The sequence below is a fragment of the Tamandua tetradactyla genome, chromosome 5, assembly GCF_023851605.1.
Source record: "Tamandua tetradactyla isolate mTamTet1 chromosome 5, mTamTet1.pri, whole genome shotgun sequence".
NCBI lineage: Eukaryota > Metazoa > Chordata > Mammalia > Pilosa > Myrmecophagidae > Tamandua > Tamandua tetradactyla.
In genome coordinates this window covers 123,206,501-123,232,569 of record NC_135331.1, presented here as the reverse complement: position 1 = coordinate 123,232,569, position 26,069 = coordinate 123,206,501, and positions in this window count along the sequence as shown.

The window sequence follows — 26,069 nt, the reverse complement described above, 5'->3', positions numbered from 1 at the left end:
ATAATTAATTTATTATCATTTTGGCATTATTGAGACAGATATTTTCTTGTTTTGGCCATTCATATTTTAAAATTAAGATTATGTATTTATAAGTGTTTACAAATAAAAAATATTTGAACATAATATTTAATGTCAGTTTGCTTGGTTTTAAGGTAGAATTATTGAATGTTTATGCACAAAAGCTTTAAGAAAAAGCATTATTAAATAGAGGTATATATTGTTCTTTATTTAATTAACTGTACCTACTGGAAAACCTGAGAGATAGGCCATGAGGCCTTGAGCTGTACATATTCAGTTCTTCATTTGTGTCATAGTCAAAGCATCCATGAAGTGTCTACAGAGAAACAACTACCTAAGCTGAATGGTTTTGCAATAATTCCCTGCAAAATGACAGTAAAATCTTAAGTCATGACATTTGTAAGATCTTTAAGCACATAAAATTTCCTGACTTCTGCATAAACAACTTTATACCATTTTGTATCTACCCTTTATAAGTCTTATTAAAAGGTGAAAATAATGGAATGCATTACTTCCTTGGTGTTGAAAGGCTGTGGTAGGTCTTTCTGCTTCACTGCTTTACTTCACTGCTTTTGTTACTATGGATTCCACATTTCCCGTTCCAGGTGACTGATGCAATTGTCTCTACTGAATTCCAATTATTATTCCTTTCTTGTTTCCATTTTTCTTCTTTTTAGTCTATATTGGATTTTGTTATATCTTAGTTTTAAAATTTTCCATCAATTGGTCTTTGCTTTATTTTCACTTCAAAAACCAATATTTTAATAATAATTCATGTTTTCAATTCTACAGTTTACAGACTCAATGGAAATGTATCGAATTACAACATTATGGGTATTATGCAAGGCACTAGGAAAATAGGAGAAATGTACAATTCCTTCCTTTAATGGGTTTACAGACTGCTTTCAAATTCTAATCAGAAAATTAGCTATTATAAAAACAGTGAGTTGGTGCTCCATCCTAATTAAGCAATTGTAGACTACAGCAGCTCAGGTGAGAAAAGAAGAATAAGGACAACTTTACCAATAATTTAGCTTTCCCTTATGTTTTCTTTCAATTGTACAACTTTTTTCTGGCTGATGTTGGACTTTCAATTCATTCATGACAGTGATGATTTCAAACATGCATTTTTAATGTTAATTGTTGTTCCTTGAAAGTAGTTATAATTCCCTGAAAAAGAGCTGCTAAAATTATTTTGAGGAAGAGTTTCCCAGGCATATTATATAATAACATATGTCATTTCTGAAATGCCTGCAAATATAAGCCCATTGAAAAGTTTTTTTTAATGCTAATATTTATCTGCATATAATCTATATTTCTGAATCAACATAAAAATATCTAATTTAGCATCTTTGTGAAACATTTACAATCTGAGAAAGAAAAATGACTAGCATATTTGAAAGTCATTTGAACAGTATTAGATTATGATGATTTTAGAAATATGACTTCTGATAAAGAATTGCAGCCATTAACATTGTGCACAGCAATTTGTTTCATTATTGGGTATTGTTCTATTTTTATTGAGCATGTTGAAATCTAACAAATTAAAATATTATTGCCTCTGAAAAAGAACCGTTGATTAGTACTCGTGTTCAAATTCCAAGCGCTTATCATTATTACACTATTTGATGAGCATAGATTTGAAATGTGAGTGATAGTTGGTTTTACATTCTGAAATGAGACAACCACTTCTACTCGTATTTAGTAATTTGACTTTTCATATTATGCAATAAGGTTCATAATAAATTTGTCTATATTGGTATTTTTCCATGATTATTTCTAAGGCTTTTATGTGGTAATTATTATATTCAAGTAAATAGTACAATTAATTTTGTGAATTTGAGTAAATCTGCTTATTATCATTGTAAAATAAGTTATAATGTTTGAAAATTGCCATGCCCCAGTGATGGTGGCAAACAATTAACTATTCATGCATGGTCAAAAAACATTGACAAAGACCTGGGAATATCAGAATGAATAGCATATGCTCTCTGCTTCATAGAACTTGGTCTATTAGAAGAGATATATCTGTGTGAAAGTAATCGCTGCTATCCAGGGCCATGAACAAAATGCTACAGAAACGCAAAGAAGGGAAAGCATTCTTCCTGGGTGAGAGTGTGGCAGGAGTAGGGTGATACAAAGCTTTACACTGGCGGTGGGAGTAATATTTGATAACTCAAATACAGGAATTTGCATGCCAGAGAAAGAAGGAAGACCATTTCAAGTGTGGAGGCAGAGATTGATGCTTATCTAAATCTTTTAAAAGACCAAAAATAAACTTTAGGAAAGACCTGAGGAGTGTTAATTTTTATTCTGCTTTTCAAAATAATGCAAACAAATCCAAATAGAGATGTTTAATCTATGCATATGTTTTTCACTTTCTAAAGTAAAGAAAAAGAAAGATGGGGGGAACAGAGAGAATTATTTAATTATTCTAGAGATTTTGTAAACATTGTCTTGATTAATCTCCCCAGCAGTTAGATATTTTTATCTTGCCTTGATGATGAAAGTCAAAGCAAGGTTATGAAACCAAATTCTCTCTGAATTTTAAGTCATTTCTCTCAACCTCTATCATCTATCTATCCATCTTTCTATCTATTACCCACCCACCCACCTACTTACCTACCTACCTATCATCTATCTCATTATCTATCATTCCTTGTCATGATAGATAGATCTCTCACTAGGATAGATAGATAGATCAAATGGTCAATAGAGATGGTGTTTTCTGTAGATGGACTATGAAATGATCCAGCCTCACTTGCCAGGGTTTGAAGGATGTATATCTCCACAACCATATGATACATATACTATATCTGTACCAGAAGTGTGCCTTGGTAATCAAAATGTCAAAATTAGAAAGCTTACGCCACTTATAAAGTATTATATCTGTTTACATATGTTACAGATTATGTTCCAGATGTTGAAAACATCAAAATATATTTATATCCATTACCTAATTAGTAAGAGTGATTTTTATTAACTTCATAAAAATAAGTGAAGTATGTTCAATTCAGATTTATCAAAGTCTCCACCTCATTAAGAAATCAATTATGAAAGGCAAATGTGGTTAATTCTCTTTGCAGGAATTTACCAAATGCAAAATAAATAAATTATTGTTGAAAAATCTAGAAAAAATTCAAATTTAATGAAAATATTTATGAAAAATTAGTGACATAAGTTGTTACTTTTAGTTTCAAAATTAGGTCTAAATGGAAAGTTGTGATATAGTGACAGAAAAGCAATGTAAATAAATGTTGTGTATGGTAATATAAGTTTATGTCTTCAACTGATCTGTTGTGTGAAACATAAATGTATGGAGTAAAGGAACATAATTTTAAGCCATGTTAAAAAATAAGAGACTTAATATAATCAACATTAAAACTTTGCGTCTAATTACGTTAGTATATTCAGTCTTCAGTTTTTAAGAGGATCAATGTTGCAATAATGCAACATATATATAGAATCTATAATTACTATATATTTATTTGTCATATGTCTTGTTTTCCTTTTTTTATATGCTGTATGGCGGGGTCACATTTAATTATTTTTCCATGTGAGTATCCCGTTATTGCAGCATCATTTGTTGAATTTTTGTTTGTTGCACCCCCTATATGACTTGTTTTTAATGAACCTATAAAAGAATCAAATTGTCTATATTTTTATTGTAGAACCTTAACAAACAAACATACAAACATTCTTGACATACAAACATTCTATACATAGTGTACAGTGAATGGCTCACAATATCATCACATGGTTGCATATTCATCAGCATGATTATTTTTTTGAACATTTGTATCACTCCAGCAAAAGAAATAAAAAAGAAAAAAGAAAACCCTTACCCCTTTCTCTCATTGATCACTATTTATTTCAACCTACTCAATTTATTTTAACTTTTGTTCCCCCTATTATTTTATTTATTTTTCATCCATATTTTTTACTCACCTGTCCATACTCTAGATAAAAAGAGCATCGGACTCAAGGTTTTCAAAATCACACAATCACATTATAAAAGCTATATCATTATACAATCATCTTCAAGAAACATGGCTACTGGAACATGGCTCTACAGTTTCAGGTTCTTCCCTCTAGTCACTCCAATACACCGTAAACTAAAAAGGGGATATCTACATAATGTGTAAGAATAACCTCCAGGATAATCTCTCTACTCTGTTTGTAATCTCTCAGCCACTGACGCTTCGTCTCATTTCTCTCTTCCCCCTTTTGATCAAGAAGATTTTCTCAATCCCTTAATGTCAGATTCCAGCTCATCCTGGAATTTCTGTCCCACCTTGCTAGGGAGATTTACACCCCTGGGAATCATGTCCAACGTAGGGGATGAGGGCAGTGAGCTCATTTGCTGTGCTGGCTTAGAGAGGGAGGCCACATCTGAGGAAAGAAGAGGTTCTCTGGGGGTGACTCTTAGGCCTAATTCTTATTTCTTTATTCACTGTCCAAATCACTCTGGGATTTATTGGGACATCACACTAACCTGGACAAACCAACAAAATCTCACACCCTATTCAAGATTCCATGTAGTTATGGGGTTCACTTAAACTGACTATATAAATTAAATTAGAAAATGCACTAACCAAAATATAAATTTTGCACTAAATAAACAATCTCTCCCTTTAGTCTCACATAGAAGTATAAATTTTGAAAATAAAATCTTCCTCTGTAAACACAAGGAAGATTTTCTTATATAACACATGCAGAAGAATGCAGAAAATTCAGGCATGATTAGACTGACTATTTAGCTAATCTGGAATTCTGAATATGACCTGCATAATATTTATATCATATTCTTTTGATGATAATCTCAACTATTAGTGATATATTATCAAGCATTTGATTTTTGTAATAACATAATATGGGCCTCTCTTGCATTACTTTAAATAAGTAAATGTGATTTTACCTATTGATATAATATAAACAATCAGAGAATACATATAAATGCAGATTTACATTTTTAATTAGGGACTATATAATTTTTCATAGAACTTTAGCTGTATGAAATTGATAGACAGGACCTACTATCTATTAACAATTTACAAATGTACATATTCCAAATACTCTACTGAGAGCTAATTCTATTTATTCTTTACAACAATCTTTAGTCATCTATGACTATCTGTGAGATAATAATTTTACAGTCAATATTTTATAAATGACAAATTTCTAGCTTTTCTCTCAAGAGACCTCAACCCAGTCCCTCAAGCCAAGGACTAGGGCAGGTTCTTGATTCATACTTTTCCCTCAGCAACTCCCTCATTCACATCCAATCTATCCAAGAGTATTGTCTGCTTATCCTAAATGAATCTGCTTTTTCTTTCTCTAAACAACATCAATTCTCCTGCTGCTCTATTCACATATCCACACTCATTCTTGTTCCCCATTTTGCCCCTATAATCCACAGAGCAGCCAAAATGACATTTTACTGCCATCCATCATATCATATTGCCTCTTCGTTTTAAAACAAATAAACATATAAAGTCAAAATTGTTTCCCATGACCTTTATGGCTATAGAAACCTGTGCTCAATCCATTTCTCCAAACTCCCCTCTGCACCTATTCCCTGTCTTCACCATGTTCCAGCTCCCTAACCCTCTGCTCTGGCTCTCTCTTTCTTCTTGTTAAGTTGCTATGGCCTGTGTTAGTAAGACTCTCCCACTACCTTTTCTCATGACCGCTCCTTTCTCCTCAACTATGTCTCCTCTTGAATGAGAATCTGTTGCTTCCTGTTTGAAAGGAGCTCGAAGGATATTAAGGAATGATGAGAAAGAAAGAAAGGAAGAAGGAGAGAAAGAAAGACACAGACGGGCTCAGGGGGTCTGAAGCTTGAGTTTACTTCAGACAGACTTCAGACAATTTTATTCTCAACCAGATCCTGGTTATATACCACAGGATGACAATAGGCATGCATGCATTTCCTGAGGGAACAAAGTTCTTATCTTTCAGTGTTCTTCCTTCGTACTTAAAATAACCATTTGGGGTAAACAAACATTCTCTTCCTCCTAGACTGTCTTACATAAATCAGATAACATAAAGCAGCTTACTGCCGCCACCACCCTAATGCCATCTACTCCCAAGTAGTTCCGCAGGTCTTATGTTAATCCTATCTCCTACAAGAATCAGCAGGACCTTTCCTAGCCATGTTCTCTAAAGGCTTCCCCATGTCTTCCTACCTTAGGCACTCTTTGTCATGCACTTACTTCCTATTCCTCTTTAGGATCTAAACTTATGTTGTTTATTTATTTGGCTTCATATTTACTAGTGTCTGTCTGTTTATTCTCTTATCTCACCAAATGTATTACACAAGAGAATGAATTTAGTAATCTGGTTCCTATTCTATCCTTAGGTACTAGAACAATGTCTTGTACAGAGAAGATATTCTGAATATGGTGTCAAGTTAAAAAAAAAGATAAAATATCATTTTAATCTTTTAAGATTCATAAATACCTAGTGAACACTGAATTAATATATAAGTGATTTTAATAATTGATACACTACTAGGAATATATTATACTATATTATCCTTATGATTGTCAATTTTCAGAAATTTTAAACAACAAAATATAACAATTTAATAAAAATTTACTAAAATTAATATTAGAAGTTTACCTTGAGGATATTTTTAGTAAAGGAGTTATTTGATAAAGGCCAATTCCAGGTCTGATATGTTAGTGTAAAATAGGTGAAGTATTTTGGGAGACAGATTGTTTATTTAAAAGTCAAACATACATTTATCATATTATCTACTCATACGTATTTACTGGAGGGAAATAAAATTATATGACTATACAAAGAATTATACTTGAATGTTCATAGCAGTTGTTTTTGTAATAATAAAAAGTTGGAATCAAGTGCCCATTAACAAGCAAATGAATTAAAAAATTGTATACCCACAAATGGTATATTATACTGCAATAAAAGAATGAATTATAGATGCATACAAAAAAGTGGATGAATTATAATCATTATAAGTGAACAATCTAGACACAAAATGTGCGTACTGTTAATTTCCAATTATATAAATGTCTAGAAAGTACACACTTATATACAGTGATAGAAAGCCAATCAATTGTTGGCTAAGGATAGAAAGAAGTGGCACAAAAAATCTTTGGTGCATGATAGAAATCTTATCTTGGTTGTGATTATGGTTCCATGAGTATATACATACGTCAAAACTGATCTAATTTTAAATTTTAAATATATATAGCTTATTGCACGCAAATTATTCTTCAATAAAAAAGAAAAATGATGGATGAAGCAAATTCAAAAAATAATTTATACTTTCATATTTCATTAGGAAATCTCTTGAATTAAACATAAACTTCGAAAGAAGACTATTCATTATTGGTGCTAATACAGCAAACAATGGTGCTAACGAATATGAACTCCCCAAAAAATATAAACTCAGAATCTTAAAATGTAGGTTATAGGAGAGTTAGCGATAGATAGAACCTAGAGAAGGAGGAACAGTTACCTAATATGTATAGACTAGTCAACGAGTTTAAACTTAACTCTATGGGGATGGATAGAGGTGATGGTAGTTCATCAATGGCTTTATAAGTAAAAGTGCCATATTGAAGGTGAATTTGATTGAAAGAAGTTGTTTAGAGCCATGTACCTCAACAATTAGTACTGCAAATATAGATAAATTCTTGAATGAACTACTTCAAAGGTATGGCACCAGTACAAAGAGTTAACAATAGAGAGATATATTGAAAAAATGACTTATTGCATGCTGAAGTCTATATTTAACAGGAATACCTCTAATACTAGGGGTAAATAATTGGAGGCAGCAAGAGTTTAGGGGAGCTTTGGATTTTATCTTTATTTCTGTTATTTTTCTACTTGGGACAATGAACATTGTCTAAAATTGAGAGTGATGATGATTGTACATTCAAGTGAGTATACTGTGAAGTAGCAACTGTTTATTTTTAATAGAATTCATGCTATATGAATATATCTCAACAAAAGCTGTAGATTCAAAATGTGTACATAAACAGAAAGATTTAAGTACTGGAGAAAATACGGAGAGAAAAGTATAACTGTTCAATGTTGGTAGGGTAGCAGAGTGGTACAGACCTTCCAGAGGGAAAAATGATAGCTCTGCAGGAGGTTAAATATAGGGTCACTGTATAATTAGGCAATCCCATTACTAGGAGCATACTTGAAAGAACTGAAAGCAGGAATTTGAATAGACATTTTCACATTGATGTTTATGGCAACATTATTCATGTTACACAACGGATGGAGGTAGCCAAAGAGTACATTGACTTGGAAGCAGAAAGATGAACCATAATGTATACATATGATAGAATATTGTGTGGCTACAGTAAGGGAGGAATTAAAGAGGCATGAAATAAAGTGAATTAACCTAGAGGACATTTTGTTGAACAAAATAAGCCAGAAACAAAAGGACAAATATTTCTTCATCTCATTTAGAAAATATAAGAAAATTGGAGCCTTACAACAGTCATATTTATTCCTGACTTTTTTTTTTTGTATACTGTATGTTGGGGTTTATATTTCATTCTTTTTTCCATGTGACTATCCCATTATTGCAGCACCATTTGTTGAATTTTGTTGTTATTGTTGTTTTGCTGTTGTTTGGGGGAAGTGCATTGGCTGGGAATTGAACCTGGGTCTCCCACATGGCAGGCAAGGATTCTACTAATGAATTATTCTTGCACCCCCTATTCCTGAGCTTTTAGTGCTTTTTCTAAATTCTGAGATGCTATGCTATATGTGTACAACCTGGCATTTTCCTGAAACTTTAGTTAACTGTGTGATACCTAAGATACAGATTTGGAGTTCTGCAGCCTGAAAGTCAGCACTGCTCCACACAGCAGCTGTTAAAGAAGCCAAAAAAGAGATCAGTCTTCAGTAAGAGATAAGAACAAAACTGATGTGGTTGGAACTGAGGTAACTCAGAATACAGGATAAACAATGGTACTGTTTGCATTTTAGAACTTCACCTATGTATGAGACCAAGGAACAGAGGCTTATTTTGTTCAAAACCTAAATTTTTTGTAGCACACAATCTAACTCAACCTGTCTGGCCAGTTCAGTTAAACAATCTGCCTAGAATTGGGAATACGGTCTTGCAATTCTATATAGCTTAATGTAGTACCCAGACACATTCCAGAGTAGATTGGGCAAATAATTTAAAAAGTATTGGAGAAGTCCCTTGAGGGACTAGAGAAAAAATATGGAACTACTAAACTTTTCCATCTTGGAAATCCCTGATATTGTCCCAAATTAATAGGTCACACCCTTAATCTTGAGACTTGTTCTTATGATACTTATTTTTTATAACGGAGAAGCTAAGTCTACCTATAGTTATGCATAGGGGTTACTTTCAGAGAACATCTCCTGTTGCACAGATGTGACCCCTCTCTCTCTCTCTCTAAACCCAAGTCTGCAAGTTAAACCATTACCCGTCCCCCTATATGGGACATAACATCTAAGGGTGGGAGCCTCCCTGGTAACATGGGACATGACTCTCAGGGATGGGAGAGTCAGGGTGGGATTGACAATGCCTACCTGACTAAAAGGGAGAAAAGAAATGAAACAAAATAAAGTATTACTGTCTAGGAGATTTCAAATAGAGTTGAGAGGCTATTCTGTAGGTTATTCTTACGTTAGCTTCAGCAAGATATTGCAAATTGCCAAGGTATGCCATGCCTCTACCAACAGAATTCCTGAAAACCCTAAAGAATACCCAAGGCTCTATTGAGACTCTATAAAAGTTTTGCTCACTAAGTTTATTTCTCAGAATCCTAAAACTTCCAGACGGTGCCAAGGCCAGATAGACCCTGAAACCCAGAGCTACCAGTCTCTTTCAAAACAACAACCAGATGCATCCCCTATTCCCATATGTTGACACCTATTTTCAACATGATGAAATTGGAAGGGTCATTCCTAAATATCCCTAAACATTGAGAGAAGGATCAAGGAAAAAGAGCTGTATTAGAAAAGACAGGATTTCAAAAATGAGCATGGCTACTGAATCATTATATTGATATTTCTTTTTAGTCTCCAATGTCCTAGAGCAGCTAGAAGGATATACCTGAAATTGTGGAATTGTAACTCATGCAATACATTGAAATTTATTCTATGACTACTTGTTAAAATATACTTTGAAATTACTGTTTTTGTTTATATGTTATAATTCACAATAAAAATCTTAGAAAAAAGAAATAGATTGCCACAACTATAAAAAAAGAATAAAATATTTTTCTTACTTAAAAAAAAAGAGCAGTGCTAAGTAGCTGTCATTTAATTCACTTTTTAAAAACAGTTTGGGTGCATTTTCCACTTTAATATGTATGGTTTTCCTGTTCCAAAAAAAAAAAAATCTTACTCTGTTGGCAAGCAGATCAGGCCTTAATGCAACAATACTAACACATTCTTCAGTCAGGAGAAAAGTGTACTTTCTATGTAAAGTGTGGTTCTACCTTCTGAGCAATTTGTATTAATTTTTCTTTGACAATTCCAGCTGCCATCAATTTCAAATAAGCCTTTATATATGTCAATTACCTTCAGAATTTGTCATTGATGGAACGATGCTCAGTGAGCACTCTAGTTATATGATAATTTAAAAAATTATGACACTTAAAACAAACTGATACATCGGTATAAGAAAAGATATTCAGTACTTTCTCAAAGCATAACAGTTCATTTAGTGAAAGTATTGGCTGAATATATCCCATTAAATTGTAATTTCTTCATGTATGTACAATTATTTTCAAGTAAATTAATTTTAATATTGATATGTTAGCACCACATGGGAAACAAAATATTAAAATCGAATCCTTACCCTAGAAGAACTTGCAGTTAAGTAGTTGAGATGAAAGATGGAATAATATAACAGCAATTTTTTTTTTTTTTTTAGAGAGAGGGAGGAAGGGAAGGAAAGACAGAGAAGGAAGGAAGGATGGAAGGAAGGAAGAGAGGAAGAAAGGGAAACATCTTTAAACATTTTCTTGTTTTATTATATTTTGTTTGTTTGTTTGTTTTTTACATGGGCTGGGGCCGGGAATCGAACCGGGGTCCTCCGGCATGGCAGGCAAGCACTCTTGCCCGCTGAGCCACCGCGGCCCGCCCCTATAACAGCAATTTTAAAAATGCATAACATTCACTTGTGATGTATATTACAGGGTTAGAGTCAATCGTTTTTTCATCAGATAGCTACTGAGTAGCTCTTTGCTGAGCAGTATGCAAGGCCGTTGGAATACAAAGACAGATTGTTCTGAATCTCTGCCTTTTTCTACTGGCAAACAAACACATTTGCATTACTAATTATAATAATAAGTGACAAAATCTGTGGAGAAATAGTAGAGCATGGTGATTAAAAACAATGAAATTTGGAGTATGAAAAATTCCTGTTCCAATCCTAGTACTTTAGGTAAGTTATTTGACATCTCTAAGTATCAGTGCCCTACCTTTGAAATATGAATAACAGAATCAGTTCCATAGGGAGGGACTACCAAGGAAATGTTTATCCGGCCTTAGCCAGACCTTAGCAAATAGGAAGAGCTTAATGTATTTATCGCCGTAGTAGTCTATAATCTTTGGGAGGGCAGCAAATGTTTACTCTTTTATCCATTGTACCTACCATAGTGCTTCTCATAAAGAAGGTGTTCAGTAACTATTTATATCATGAATTGTGGAACAAGCATATTGTATTTTTGTTTTCAAATGTTTTTTATGAGGTATGATAAACATGGAATAAAGGGTACTAATCTTAATTACATAGCTCAATATTTTGTTATATAAATTGATGTAATTGTGCAGTAACTAACCCTATGAACATATTGAATATATCTAAAATCCCAGAGGCTTGTTTCATGTGCCTTAATTCAATTTCTTTCTCAGGCAATCAATATTTGTCCTTTTTTTTTTTAAAGATAGTCTACTTTTGTCAGTTTGTGACATTCATATATATGTCATCATATAGCATGTAATCTTTGTTAGTCAACTTTTTTTTTTACCACAACATGTCTGTAAGAGCCTCTATGTTTTATGAAAAAAATAGCTCATTCCTCTTCACTGTTTTGAAGTAGTCTATATTTGGATATCTTTTTTTCTATTGATGGATACTAAGTTGTTTCCGATTTGTTTCTGTCATGAAAACTTGCCATGAACTTTCTTAAATGTCTTTTATTTAAAACTTTTTAAAATTTAAAAACATCTTTTGCTGTGCATAGCCACTCTTTCCTCTCGGGGATATGTCCAATAGTAACAGCAGGTCACAGGGCACATGTATATCTACCTTTAGAAGATATTGCCAGTTTTATAAAATAGGTATACCAACTTATGTTCCCACAGCACGTATGTTCTCCCTAGGGGAGAAGCTTCTTTTATCTGAGTAAATATTCACTGAAAAATTGATGTGCAATTCCAGGAAGAGATAGAAGAGAAAGTGAATTCTAGGAACAAATTAGGATGTGCAATGGCAAGACTATGCACAGCTTGGCATCTTCAAGCAATCTTGAATAAATGAACAGGGCTTGAGCATGAAGGCGTAAGGAAACCAGGACTTGAAACATGTGAGGCATCTATTTTCTGAATCATGATTCTGAAACTTAAAAAATTAAAGACTCCTCAAAATCACTCAGTTATGAAGAGGCAGTGTGCTCATTCTTCTACACTCGCTATTCCTAATATGTCCACTATGTTGTTATAGGTTTTTCATGAATCAGGACTACAATATCAGTTCATTTGGTACATTTTTGTATTCTGGAATGAAAGAATGTACATAAGATTTCTTCATTATATGGCTTCTCAGAGTTTTTATATTCTACATCAGGAATTTCCATAAAGGCAATAGTAGGCAGCTTTTCCCACTAGATTGAGAATTTTTCCTGCACCAAATGTCTTTTAAAACAACCAGTTTAAAAACTACTTTGAACTATGTTAGCTGAAAGTCATAAGTTCAGTAGAGAAACAGAACATCTTTGTCAATGATTGCACAAACCTTTTATTCTTTAATAATTTTCACAGCTACAGTTCAGTTAACTATTATTTTCTCAATTCTACAGGTGAAGAAAATGATAAAGTAAACTTTTTTCAAAAGATAATTAGTAGACTTTAATGGAAGAAAATATTCTAAGGAATGTGGAAGGTGGAAGATGAAAGGCCATGAGGCAAGATTGGTGGTAGAGATTGGTCTTAACCAATGACAGGGTTTACCAGATGTAAAGATTATTATATATGGAATGAAGAGAATAAAAAGGTAATAAATATAAGACTGCTAAAGAACTATGAGGAATCCAATTTGACTGTGATATTTGGAATGGTAGACAAAAAACATCTTGAATGCTGAAACTGGAGTTCTCTACATAGCTCATCATGAAAACTGAGTGAAAGCAGTTGTCTGCATTTTTCAGTAGTATGATTCAAGCTGTGTGAGATGACACAATGAAGATGTTTTTGGCACTAGCAATATGAAAGTGTAGAGGTTATCACAAGAGTCTATTAGGGTGATATGAAGTTTAATCAAGGATAATGATAATGAAATGGTATATCAAGGGATATGTAACATAGATGCTTTGAAAGGAATATACAACAGAAGACATGCAATAGAATATGGGAAATATGAGTATCAAAAGTTTATGATAATTGGAAATATATTTGGGTTTTAATAGAATTATGGAAATTTTGTGAAGAGTATTTTGAGGGAAAGTCACTTCTATGAGAACTGGCTCCCATCCAAGTGGAGTTTTATGGCAAGAAGTTATAATTATGGGTTTGAGATGCAAGAAGATAGTTGAGGCTTAATTTGCAGGTCTGTGTTTTATCATTGTAAAGGATAAAGACTCTGGAATGGATGAGATCAGTGATGGAAGGTACATCAAGAAAAAAAAAGGAATATGTCAAAGAATATAATGTATTTAGGGAATGACCAAAAAAAGAGAAATTAGGGAAGAGGATATTTAAAAAAAAAAGTTAAACGGGATAAATTATAAAGTCAAAGGCAGCAAGACAAAGTTGTCAGAGGATTCTAGATGAAGCTCATCAAGTTGAGTTGCTTGATTTGCCTTATTATACCTCATAACCTCCATAAGCTCTCAGACTTCACATGGAAGGTTAAATGAAAGGTGAACAGGAAGTCATCTTGATCCAGATTTGTATACAGACTCCTGAGCTACCACCTAAAACTGCTGTCAAACTATCTAGGCAATGAAGTTTTCTCATGAAAAATGAAGTTGAAAGTATAACTGGGAGTCCATTTTCTGCCACCACTAAGTACCCAACTTTTCACTAATGCATAGGATATAGCCTCAATTTGGCAAATTGTTCAAGTCATGGTGGGACAGAACAAGAATGCTTGCTGTCTGTAATACAAAAAGGGAGACGTGACAGCTTTGTTCAGTGAAGAGATTATCAAGCTGAAAGGGCAGCTATGGATTAAGGAGTAATGCAGTGGCCATTAACAGAAGAGAATTTTTCTTGTGCACACCAAGAATGTGCTTGTAGTTCATAAGATCAAGGTGAGTGTTTTCTCTGGATCTGAACTGAGTACCTGTGTGCTATTGGAACAGATTCTAAGGCTGTGCAAATTCCTCACCTATATCTACACCTCTGTGAGGACCTGGCTCCAGGAGAACAACAACAACCGGTCATCTTCCCAAATATATGGGCTACATTAATCAACCTCTCAAATTTTTGCCAGGAAGAATTGAAATAGTAAGCTCTATTGGGTGGCATCTGTCTCAGAAAATGTGAAGGACAGTAGGGATACCAAGAACAAATACAATCCTTTTCAGAAGGAACTAATGATGACCTTGTTGAAAATAGACTGCTTGAGATTGGTAGTTGGACTCATCCACAATGTTGTGGTCTTAAACACAGCAGTCAGTGTGGCTTTTGCTGGAGGAAGCTGGGTGGGAATTTTTCCAAGGTCTCCCAACAACACATGGTTGCATATAAATCTCCCCCTGAGACTAAAACAGTGTGGACAGTAAGGACATATGGAAACTGGCATGTGTCTTCTTAACAACATGGGGTCATTGGATTGGGAACAGTTACCAGGATGCCGTTTAGAAGCTACACATGAGTTGGACAAGATGAAGAACCTCATCACCAAGGACTGACAACACCTCATAGGAAGTATGATCCTGGTTAACTCCCTGGATATTCTTAGAGTGACTACCTTCAGCTCTTTGGGCCAAAAGGTTGGGATCTTTCCACCTCCCATCACCCTGGACTGTGCTTACTGTTCATGTGGTCCCACCAGAACTGGGAATAAGGAAGAGTCAGCTTCCCACACAGACTTCACGGCACTTCAGGCTGCACCCACACCCCAAGACCCAAACACTTACAATGTTCTAGCTTTCTTTTCTGCCATGGGGAAATGGGCAAGGATTTTCTCCTTCACATCTTTGTACATCAAATAGCTTTCTGTTTCTTTCTTTCTTTCTTTTTTTTTCTTTTGAGAGAGAGAGAGAGAAATTACATTCAGGGAATATTAACAGAAAGAGAATGTTCTTTTCAACATAATGGATATCTGAATTTAGAGACATTTATGGAGCAAAAAACCTTGAGTGAGAGGAGAGAAAATTGAACTAGTTACAAAAGAGGAAGACGGCAATAATAGAATTGAGAATAAAATGGATACTTAGGATTAAGAATTTGTCAAGATGTCTTTAATATGTTGGTGATTGGGGAAGTTGTGTCACTAGGAAATTTATTTAAATTCACTGACATCAATTTTTCCTCTTAAATTAAGAATAAGGGAATAAAAAATCTCTTTCCTCACATTTATAATATTCTGCAACTTAAAACTTGTGAATCTTCTAAATATGCACACACAATTTCAACTGAGGAATTGCATTTGCCATGGTAAAACAGTTCTTGAAATCCTGTATTATTTTTTCTCACTAAGTCAAATAGGGTTCCACACATCATAATGTACAAATCACCACTTAGAAAATAAGTATTACCTCAGCCTTTGTTATTACCTTTCCTGGAGTGATTTCATTTCAGCACCTCTTATGACAGTAATCAGGAAAACTGAGCTCAGGGTTACATTTCGAAAATTCAAACATAAAGATTTTTGTCTTTCATCAATTCTTTCTATAAAAAGAATGAAGCATTATCAGACTTCCTTAATGATAGCACAAGGAATGGCACAAAAGACCTATGATAAAAAGATAGACACTAAAACAACTGAATAAAAAGATTTTGATATGAATCATTTTAATCCATATTCAGAAATGGCATTATTGATATTATTCCTACCCCTGAGTAAGTGAAAATGTAAAGCTATGAGCCCAGATATTTTCCACTTTTAAGTTATTGAATATTCCTAACTTTCCCAAACTTTTTCTGCCCTGAATGCATTCACATTCTGTACTTATTTGTTAAGAATATATTGGGGGTGCAAGGATAGTTCGGTGGTAGAATTCTTGCCTGCCATGTGGGAGACCTGGGTTCAATTCCCAGTACACGCATTTTCCAAAAACCAAAAAAAAAAAAAGCAAAACAAACAAACAAAAATTCAACAAATGGTGCTGCAATAATGGGATACTCACATGGAAAAATAATGAAATGTGAGCCCACCATACAACATACAAAGAAAAAAAAGAATATATCACTATTGTCTTAACTTGGGTTTTCTCAGAAGCAGGTTCAGAAAAAAAGATGCAAATTAAAGTAGTTTATTTGAAAGATGAAGATTATAATGTAGGTGCATTATCAAACCGGTTACCCTGAGGACTAGTAAAGGGGAGAACTCTTCCTTAGACTTAAGCCATTGAAGGATATGAAAGCTCAGAAATTCAAACACCAGCTCTTGTCACATACCAACTGAGGGCTGTTTTTAAGTATTAGTTTCTGGCATTTCACTAAAGGTGAAAAAGTGGGTATAGCACCAAATAAAACTTTCAGACAAAGAAATGCAGGAGCTGGCTATTGAGAGACAGTGTGCATTGAATTTGTAAGGGCACAGGGACATATTTGAACACATCTTGATACCATCCTTTCAAAACTATGATGTATTTTGAAAAACTACCTTCATAAAGAAATGACCAGAATTTGGAATATCTATCCAGCCCAAGTGAAATATAAAATAGGTCTAACAGTTAAGGCTGCTTATTCATGGAGTATAACATCAAGTGCATAAGAATAATTTATTGAATGGATGGCTGAATGGATGCATGAGAAAATGGTGGTGTCTTCATCAGATATTGGATGATCAGAAAGATGTTGGAGAAGAGGTGAAGAGAAAATGATATGTGCCATTATAAACTCATTGACTTTGTGGTGTGATTCATTAGTCTTTAACTAAACTTTCCAAGATGACTCATTAAGATTACAAAGCAAAATATTAAATATATGGAATACTACTGTGCTGAATAATCACTTTATAACATTCTTTCATCACAACCACCATTTATTTCCAAACAGAAAGAAAAATGAAATTTTAATGTCCCCAAATTAAGTCCGGCAAATAGGTTTTACTTGCATATAAGCATGTTCAGTAGGAGACAAAAAATATGACTATGTTTTTAAAATATAAAACAAACTGTATTTGGTCACAACAAAGTCTAGAATATAAAATTATGATTCCAGATGTTTCCATGATTCTACCAAGATTTTGATTGATGTATCTTATGTGCATATCAATTATCCTAAGCCCTCTTCCCTGGGAACTCTGTTAGAATCTCCAAGTGAGGCTGAGGAATCTGGCTGTATACTGTTCTATTAGCATGTGTCAGAATAATTACTATTAAGATAGTAGAAATGTCTTTTACCATTTGGCTAAATAGCTCAGTTGCATTAGTTAAGAAGAATGCTAACAGGTGTTTTTCATCTGAAACTGCAGTCCTGTTGCTGCATAGCTATTCAGGCTGTAAAGCACTGCTGAGGAAGGTGGATAAGTAATTTAAATCTATACAGATGTGCTATATTGGTTCCATTCTGAAGTAGCATGCACTTTAATAATATATTCATATCTCAGAAGGAGCCAAGAGATGGTGAACTGTCTAGGGACTAACATAAAATGAATTAATTCCTATGAGTTTGAAGGACAGAAAAAAGAAATCTGCACTGGAAGGTCATTAACAGAGTACTGATTTATATACCACCAAGAGACAGTTTGATAAGCATGTAGATAACTGACATCAGGAGATGGAGTATTACAAGTTTAAATGGGCAAATCATTAAAAAGTAAAGTACTTAATTCTTTTTAGCTGGTGCCCATGATTTTTCTGTCCCAAGATATTCCCCATATGGTAAAAAATTATGGGACATTGGATGGTTACCAAACTGAGAACAATTCTGGTAATGACCTCAAAGAGAGAAGTCACAGAAGCCCAGAGACAATGGACAATGTGAGGATAAATGCATAAATGTGTTTTATCTGCAGTGGGAAAGAAGTGAATTCATATTTATATCTTCACCTGTTTCCAAATTTCAGGTGTTTTCACAATTGAATTGAGATTTTTTTCTCAGTTGAATACATTGTTCATTCATTCACCGAACAATTAATTACTGACTGCCAAGTAGGTGTCAGGCTCTAGAACTAAATATATAGTTTATATATATATATATATATATGAACTGTATATATATATATGCCATCCCTGCTTCCCTGACCTTTCTTTTTTGATCTGACATCAGGAGATTAGCAAGAGAGATTTTAAAAGTCATTTAATAAGTTCAGTTGTGGTAACCGTCTCCAAACACAAGCTTGAAGTACACAGACTGATTCAGCCGGAAGTTCTATTCTAATCTGTATGTTTCTAAAAGTCTTCCACAAAGCATTATATTAAACTGGTCCTGAGGGATAGTGTGAGTTGGTGAAATTAAGAGAAGGGGAACACATAGAAGCTAAAGCATGTATGAAGTCCCTGAGAAGGGAAAGCACTCTGTGCATTCTAGGAACTTAGGGAAGACAAGTGTAACCACTGTATAGTAACCCCAAGAGACTAAGTATTGTGAAAGAGGCAGAAAAGTTAGGCAGAGAACATGTTATATAAACTCGTAAAGCAGGTTAATGATTTTTGATGTTTTCCTAACTGTAATGAAAAGCAGTTGAGAATTTTAACATAAAACAGTGGTTCAGTTTTGCCCAACAGTGGACAATTTTGCTCCCCAGGAGATACAGGACAATGTCTGTGGAATTTTTGATTGTCTTAACTAAAGAAAGGAAGGTGATACTAGCACGTGTGAGTAGAAGGCAGTTGATGCTGCCAAACATCCTACAATGTACAGGCATCTCCCATAAGAAAGAATCATCTGGCCCAAAATTCCAACAGTGCAGAGGCTGAGAAATCCTGATTTCCTAGACAATCACAGGTTTGGATTGAAAATTACATTAGTTTGGAAGAGGATGAATTTAAGGGGAGCAACAGAAGATGTGGGATGAACAATTAGGGTGCTATTATAGTGGTGTAAGCAACAAGTGATTCTAACTTGGCTTGAGTTTATAAAACTGTCTCAAGATTTAAAAATATTCAGCAAATTTGATTGTCTGAGAGGTGTGCTCAGAATGCTGTTGTAGCTTATGCACATTGTCAGAGGTTTGTGGTTCATCTTACAGTATGGGTCGACAACATGGCCTATTGCTCCTCCAATCCTACCAGAGTTCCTTCTTCAGCTTCTCTAGTTATTGGGTCATGTCTTACTTTGCTTGAGCTCCTATCACAAATACCACAAACTGGTCTTAGCTTAAACATTGGGAATACATTGGGTCAAGGATTTGAGGCTAGAAGAACACAAAATCAAGATATCAGCAAGGCTTGCTTTTGCCCCCAGAACTGTAGCTTTCTGGGGCTGGCTGCTCACAATCCTTGGGGTTCTGTGGCCTTCAAGTCACATGTTGATACCCTCTCTTTTCTCTTTTGGGTTCCCACTGCCTTCTGGCCTCTATCTCTTTCCTGTGGCTGTCTCTTGATAAGGTCTCCAGTAATCTGGATTAAGGCCCACCTGGTTCAGTTGATCACAATTTAACTAACAATAACTTCCTCAAAAGAGCATTTTATAATGAGCTCACCCCCTCTGACATGTGGGTTAAGATTAAGAACCTGTATTCATCTGGTACATGATTCAGTCTGCCACAGGTCAGAAGTATCCATAGCTCCACGATGAAGGGCATGGGCTTCTTCTGTTCATATCCCATTATTGAAATTGGGGACATGTAAGGAGGTGAGATATCAATATAGTTTCCCTCTTACCCTCAAAGGTCCAAGTTCATTGTTTTCTCTTTCTTGCTTTCACATTCATTTTTCATCCCTGATGGCCTATCTTACTGCTCACAGATCCAGGATCAGATGCAGACCAATACTTTGCAAAACCTATTTAACGACCTCCGTAAACCATGTGGAGTCAAATCTCTCACACAGTTATTCTATAGTAATCCATAGTTACACATTTCGGAACTGACCCTGACTGTACAGGATTGGGACCCGTCAATTTAAAATCAAAAGATAACTATATGCTCATGCTAGTTTCCTAGGGCTGCCATGACAAAGTATTACAAACTTGTTCTTACAGTTCAGGAGTCCACAAGTCCAAAAGTCCAAAAGTGTAAGTCAGAGTGTTGGCAGGATTAGTTCCTTCTGGAGCTCTAAGAGAGAATCCATCGCATGCCTCTATCCCAGCTTCTGGTGGTTGCTGGCAATCCTTCGCATCCCTTGGTTCGCAGTTGCATCATTCAATTCTCTGCCTTTGTCATCACATGGCCTTTTCTCCTCTGTGAGTCAATGTCTGTGTGTGTCCTCCATTTTTTTTATAAGGACACCAGTTATATTGGATTTATGATCCACCCTAATCCAATATAAACTAATTTTAACTAGGCTAATTATACCTATAAAGGGATTATTTCCATAAATATTCACATTCTGAGGTCTGGGTGGATATGAATTTGAGGGGAACCCTATTAAACCCAGTATCCTTCTTTAAACAATAATGAATTCAATTTAACTTCAATTTCATTTGAACATTAATGACATTAGTATGTTAAAATACTTCACGTGTACTCTTCTGACCATTTTTTATTCCAATGTTTTTAGCTACCTGAAACTGCTATTACAGTAGAGAATGCTAATTGTAAAATCAAATACTATCTTTTTTAGTTCTCATCCGAATTAGGGCTGACATACTGATGCTCTTTTGGAAATTATTTTAATACTTAATTTCTTTGAGCCTACCTTGGATAGTCTTCTGCTTTTCTGACTGCTCCTTTTGTATAATCTCTTATTTCTCTCTTCCAATTGAATATGTTTTCTTTTCCACATAGCTCATACTTTCTCATTCTCCATGGACTATTTTAGATAATCAACATCTAATGCATATCATTACCTACTCTCAAATCATAAACACACTTTTTCTTAATCTAACACATCATTTCCAATCTAAATTTTGGTGTGAATGTTGATGTGAGTCCAAGAAGTTACAATTTCCTATATTCCATTGGTAATTAAATCTTGCCAGAAAAACTCCAAAATGAGGGCCAACATTTGCATTCTATTCCTAGGTCAGGGCTTCATCATTGTTTACATGGACAAACATTGTCATGTATGTTTTTATGTTCCTGGTACATATTCAAATATTTTAAATGCTTGGTATATTTTCTACTTCTGGTTATGTCTAATTTGCCTAGTGAACATAAACATTATAGCCAAGAATACACAGACAAGCTAGATAAATCATTTTAAAAATTGACTTGTAAACATCAGAAATTTACAAAGGCAGGTAGGACTTCTGGGGTCACAAACATGGGGAGAAGGAAACTTCAGAGAGATGACCTAGAACATCTGACTCTATTCTCCATAGGTACTAGGCTGGGTCATCAATAGATGCTTTGTTCTGAGATTTGAACAAAGCGCAGAAGTTTTAAAGAGTGGAAGGTTGAAATTTTGTTTAAGGGCCAATCAAGAGGTGAGGGTCTGGCTTATGGGTATGGCACATGGAGGAGTCATTGCACTAGTGGTAAACTAGAAAGAGAGAAACTTTCACAAAGACTGAAGCCCAGATTTGAAAATTTCATTCTCCTGTTATATCAAGGTGATCTGCCCTTAACCAACTTGGCTACCAGTAAAGAAAACAAATCCTTTCACAGTTAGAAGAAAATGTCATATAAGGCCTAAAATTATTATACAGTTTTTAAATTCATACTTGTTTATGGTAAATTTTCATAGAAAAGTTTTTGTTCTTTGAAAAATTTTCTTTTACTTTCTTGCAAAAGTATCTAGAGGCTTTCCTCTTTCATGTGAATTGTTGGACAAATTTTCAATTGGAATAGTTTATCATCCTTATTAATGGAACTCCATCAAATTTCTATAGACAAATTTATGGATGAATGTAATTTATATATCGAGAATACTGCCCATTTATGATACTACATATCTTTTTACTTGGTTATTTATTTACTTGTGTCTTCACATCTTACAACATGCAACATATTTTTATATTTTATATTAAATATGGTGCACATATTTTTAAAGAATATCTAACAAAGATGCTTGCCATTATGAAGGAGATTTAATTGTATTTTCTAAGTGTTAGTTCCTAGTTTTTAGGGTTATTCCTATCTGAATGTTAAAACAAGCAATAGTAAGTGCTTTTATCCAACATGACGACAGAGGATAGAGTTATTCCATGATGCTGAACAAGAGATAGGCTTTTTCTTAAATCCCAGGGCTTGTCTAGGGTTCTATACATGCAACAAATACGGTTGAGAAAAAAATTCCCAAACATGACAATGGGCTATTTTTCCTCAAAGCTTTGTGCCTCTGGAGCCAGAAAACACAAATAATTACGAAGTTAATTTAGTAAAATTACATTCACATGTGAGACCATTGATATTAATTATGAGATCACAACCAGATATAAATAGAATTCTAAGAGACAGGAAACTATGTCTTTTTATTTTAAACTTTTTTTGGTAAATTTAGAGCTAGAAGAAGCCCTAGAGTTTGTTATGCCAAATTATGTTCATTATTGATAAAGAAAATAAAGCAAATAGCTTATTATTTGAGCAAAACATCTATTCCCATGAAGTTAAAGGAAAAATCATGATGACTATTTAATGTGAAGAAGGTCAAGGAAGAAAACCTTCTTCAAATATTTGAGTGAAGTACTTATAAAAGGGAATAAATTTAGGAAATCACTAATAGCATATGAAGATTATGACAATAAAGATGTGGGTCTGAATATATTTGAAGTGTTTTTCTAAAAAAATGTCGTTGCCCAATACATCGTTTAGATGTATTGTGTGCCTGTCATAGGAAGTATTCTCCTAAATATTGGAAAAACATCTTTGAAAGACTTAGCATAAAAGCATGTTGCATAAACATGATGCTACTTTATATCAGTGCTTGCCAAGTACCAATATCAGAGAGATTCTTTAGGGCTGAATCATCTTTAGGAAATCTATTTTCATAATATTTTCAACTGAATTTAATGGATAGTCAAATTCAGATACCACTAATCTAAATGGCTTCCAAATTCCAAATAAAAGAGTCTATGCTTCTCAGTTGCTAATGAAATGAACAAAAGAGCTGTGTTACATTAGGCTATTGATGTATTGAAAACCATCCCAAAAGAATTGAGTGGCTTAAAGGAATAAACAATCATTTAACTCCTGGTTCTGATCTGAGCCAGATTCAGTTGATCTCTGCTGGGCTAACTCTGCTGGGCTAACACACTGAAATGAAGTGGTCACCTGGCTTGGGGCTAGCTGATGTGGGGTGACCTCACTCACATATATAACAGTTGTCCTGCTATTGGCTATTGAAAAAGGGACAAACAGGCCCTATGTCTTTTATGGCCCATCAAGCAACTTCCAGGGTTTGTTCACATGGTAGCAACAGGGTTACAAAGAGAGAAGGGGAGCATATAAAACTCATTCAGGCCTAGGTTGAGAATTGTTGCACTGTCATTTCTCCTGTACTCTACTATTAAAAGTGAGTATGGGATAGATGGTGCAATGGTGGCCCAGTGACAGAATTCTTTCCTGCCATGCCACAGACCTGGGTTTGATTCTCAGAACCTACCCATACCCCACCACCCCCCCAAAAAAGTGAGTATGGGACTAAATTACCAATTAAAAGATATGGATTGGCAAAATGGATTAAGAAATGTGGGTCAGCTATATGTTGCTTGCAAGAGACTCATCTTGAATAGATGGATACAGATAGATTGAGGGTGAAAGGATGCAAGGGGATTTTCCATGCAGGTTGTGGCCATAAGAAAGCAGGAGTGGCTATACTACTACCAAACAAGATGGACTTCGAATGTAGGGATATCATGAGAGACAAAGAAGGACATTGTATATTAATTAAAGGGACAATTCACCAAGAAGATATAATGATCATAAATGTTTATGCTCCTAATCAGGGAGCTCCAGAGTACATGAGATGGACATTGGCAAAACTTAAGGAAACAATAGATATTTCAACAATAATAGAGGGAGACTTCAATATACTCCTCCCCTCTATAGATAGAATAACCAGACAGAAGATCACCAAGGAAATAGAGAAGTAAAACAACTTGATAAATGAATTAGACCTAACAGCCATATAGGTCATTGCACCCCAAAATACAAGAATATACATCCTTCTTTGATGTTCATGGAACATTCTCCAGGATAGGCCATATGCTATGGCACAAAACTGGTCTTTATAAATTTAAAAACATTGAAATTATTCAAAGCACTTTCTCTGATATCAATGGAATTAAGCTGGATCTCAATAACCACCACAGAAGGAGAACATTCGCAAATATATGGAGATTATATAACATACTCTTGGACAACCAGTAGGTCAAAGAAGAAATTGCTAAAGGGGTCAGTGGCTTTTTGGAGATAAATGAAAATGAGATTGCAACTTATCAGAGCTTGTGGGATGTGGCAGAGACTATGCTGAGTGGGAAATTTATTGCCCTGAATGCCTATATTGGAAAACAAGAAGGAGCAAAAATTGAAGACTTGGCTGCTTACCTGGAGGAGCTTGGGAGGGAGCAACAAACCAATCCTAAAGCAAATAGAAGAAGAGAAATGGCACAGATTAAAGAAGAGTTAAATGAATGGGAGTACAAAAGAACAATAGAAGGAATCAATATAACCAAGGGTTGTTTCTTTGAGAGGATCAATAAAATTGATGGGCCACTAGCAAGACTGATAGAGAAGGAAGAAGAGAGGATGCAAATGAACAAAATCAGAAATGAGAAGGGGTGTATAACTACAGACCCTGAAGAAATAGAATAAATCATAAGAGGATACTGTGAACAACTATATGCCATTAATTGGACAGCTAGGATGAAATGGACACATTCCTGGAGAACCTCAAACAAGCTACAGTGACTCAGGAAGAAACAGAAGATTTCAACAAACCAATCACAGATGAAGAGATTCAATCTGTCATTGAGGATCTTCCTGCAAGGAAAGGCTGAGGGCCAGATGGCTTCACAGGGGAATTTTATCAAATATTCCAAAAAGAGCTAACACCAATTGTTCTCAAACTTTTCCAATAAATTGAGGAAAAAGGAACTCAATCTAACTCATTCTATGAAGCTGATGTCATTTTAATACCAAAACCAGGCAAAGATGCTATCAGAAAGGAAAACTACAGGGCAATCTCCCTAATGAACATAGATGTAAAAACTCTCAATAAAATATTAGCAAATCGAATCCAACAATACCTGAAAAAAATTACACACTACAACCAATTGTGGCTTATACCAGGAATGCAAGGATGGTTCAACACAAGAAAATCAATTAATGTAATACAGCACATTAACAAACTGAAAGGGAAAAATCATATGATCATCCTGACTGAGCCTGAAAAAGCGTTTGATAAAATCCAGTATCCTTTTTTGATAAAAACATTCCAAAAGATAGGAACCTAACTCAATACGATAGAGGGAATTTATGAAAAACTGATATCCAGCATCCTAGTCAATGGACAGGAACTGAAAGCTTTCCCCCTAAGATTAGAAACAAGGCAAGGTTCCCATTGTCACTATTATTATTCAACATTATACTAGGAGTTCTAGCTAGAGCAATCAGACAAGACAAAGAAAGAAAACTC